The 2,478-nt window shown below is 39.4% G+C and overlaps 1 non-coding gene across 1 annotated transcript; it reads right to left on the reverse strand.

Annotated features, from left to right (window-relative positions):
- Positions 1-1,739: 1,739 nt before the first annotated feature.
- Positions 1,740-1,900, reverse strand: LOC124894247. The gene has a single exon (XR_007051095.1). It is a non-coding gene; the product is annotated as a U1 spliceosomal RNA (small nuclear RNA).
- Positions 1,901-2,478: the final 578 nt, after the last annotated feature.

A 2,478-nucleotide genomic window follows, 5' to 3' on the forward strand; every position in this document is an offset into this window, starting at 1 on the left:
AGGGCTCTTAACCATAGTCCAAACTTGGGAATGACATAAAGTCAGGTATGCAAGATCACAAAGCAGGGTACCAAATTTCCATGTCGGCAAACACGGTTTCCAGCGATGAGCCCTTACACTCAAACGCCTTCTTCGGGCATCCACCTTTCTCATGTAAAATCAATGCATTCAAATTTCATTTTTTTTTCAATCACATATTGTATTTTGTAGGGTATCGTCATACCCGACTTGCAAGTCATCAATATCACATCCAAGGTGTTTCATCATGTACAAGTGGTGAACAATATTTATTCCAAATTCATGCTCTCTTTTGTTGATGACAATATAATATGGAGTATCAAAACATTATCAGGGAAATTTGAAAACAATTTCTCATTCATATTTATCAACTTTCATGGAAAATCTCAAATCACATATGCATGGTTTCAACCATTGAAGTACATAGGCAAACAATTCCCATGACATAAAGAAAATGACTTAGAAATCATATTGAAAGCAAGATATTAGCATTTGATTGAAAACCCTCATTTAAAAGCATGCATGTTCATAAAACTACAGCCATGAGATTTTTTTGGATAACCCCATGCACCTCGATTACTATGAATATTAGGTGCTTCTTGAAGCCTACGTTGAGAGGATTCCAAATATGCAATTAGTTTCTAAAACCCACGGTTAAATCTTGAGTAGGTTAGGCTTTTATTTTGAAACCCTAAGGAGAATCTTGAGCACTTTTGATAAAAGAATATGTATTTTGGGGTCCTTGGAACTAAATCTCGTGTTTTAGGGCTAAGTAAGGGTGGAAAAGGACCACTTTGTTCTCAACACGGAGTGTTTAAATCACTAGAGTTCCTTACATAGGCGCCGCCCATCCCATCTCCTATGTTCACAAAGGCGCTGCTTTCCAATGGCCATGGGCGATTGGTTAGGCGTCGCTTATCACTTTGAAAGGCCATAACTTCTTGCTCGGGTGTTGGATTTTAGCCAAATTGGTATCTTTGGAAAGCTAACTCGAATACTTATCATTTGACACATAGTAGGTTCCCTAATTCGGTATATACAGAGTGTTATGGTCTAATGAAGCTGACACAATTTACAACGTCCACTAAAACTTAGTCGATCAAAATAGTTTCAACTCGTCCTTGAGTTGAGGGACCTCTATGACCTAAATTCAAGCTTGAGTGGATTTCACATGCTACACGATAATTAACATGCCATGTTGGCATAGGATTTTATGGCTTCGGGATTAACAACGCATCGAAATCATGGTCTATATTGTAGCCCAAATTGCGGGGCGTTACATCTATCAAGTAAAATCATTGCACGTGTTCAATCTAACAGTCGAAATTCAAACTTTATTAGATGAACATTATGAAATAGTAGTAGATACGTACCACCTGAGAATAACAAGGCCATGTTCCTTTAAACAAGCTAGTAAATCTCTCATTTTAAATAGACCACGATTCTGAAAATGACATTACAAGAATAGCATTTCCTAATTAGAAAAACATATAAGAACAAATAGTACCAGCAAAAGTGAAAAATAATTAAGGTGTTTGTCAGAGAGATCATCTCAAGCCCGACGAACTAGGCTGAGAATGATCCTCTTCAACTCCATCAACCCGGGTGGAAGGAAATGGTGGCCTATTCATCACGCTCTAGTCTCATTCCTGTAGCTCTATCAGACTTGGTTTTCTAAGCCTATGAATGAGATATTAGAAAACAATTTGACTTTGTATTGGGTAGGGACTGCGCGAACGCAGGACCCTGCTGCCACAAATTATGACGTAGGCTCAACCACTTGGATAGACCTTAGGCAGGCACCCCACCAAAGTGCAATGGAGGTCACCAACCTAGGCCATGGGCCTTCATGATCACCCATTGACCCCGTCCAGGTAAGTATGTTTTCCTGATGTACTTGGCCCTTTTTTATAGTATCTCCATGCTACTATTGAATCTTCTTTACTTAACGATGTGGGACTAAGTGCATCTTTCTGTATTTAGTATAACAAACTAATAATCATGAAAACTTAACAGTGTTAGTTTAACTCTGAGGCAGGAAACGTTCGATTCATTCAGTTTAAATCAAAACTAACATATGAGATAAATAATCCTTTCATTTTTTTTCTCGATGATAATGTAAACACCATGATAGTACCAGAAAAAAGAGTTGGTAAGTCTGTCACACAACCAAGAGACCATCTCTAGCCCAGCGGACCAGGCTGAAAACGATTCTGAGAGTAGAGCTCCACCAAAAAGAATTGGGAGTCTGTCAGATAGCCACGAGACCATCTCAAGCCCAGCGGACCAGGCAGAGAATGATCATCTACGGCACCATGACCCAAAGGCCATGGAGGCTGTTAATCACAGGCTGATAACGATTCTGAGAGTAGAGCTCCAGCAAAAAGAATTGGGAGTCTGTTAGATAGCCACAAGACCATCTCAAGGCAGAGAACGATCATCTACGGTACCATGACCCAA

This window comes from Capsicum annuum, unplaced genomic scaffold, assembly GCF_002878395.1.
Source record: "Capsicum annuum cultivar UCD-10X-F1 unplaced genomic scaffold, UCD10Xv1.1 ctg72076, whole genome shotgun sequence".
NCBI classification, from domain to species: Eukaryota; Viridiplantae; Streptophyta; class Magnoliopsida; order Solanales; family Solanaceae; genus Capsicum; species Capsicum annuum.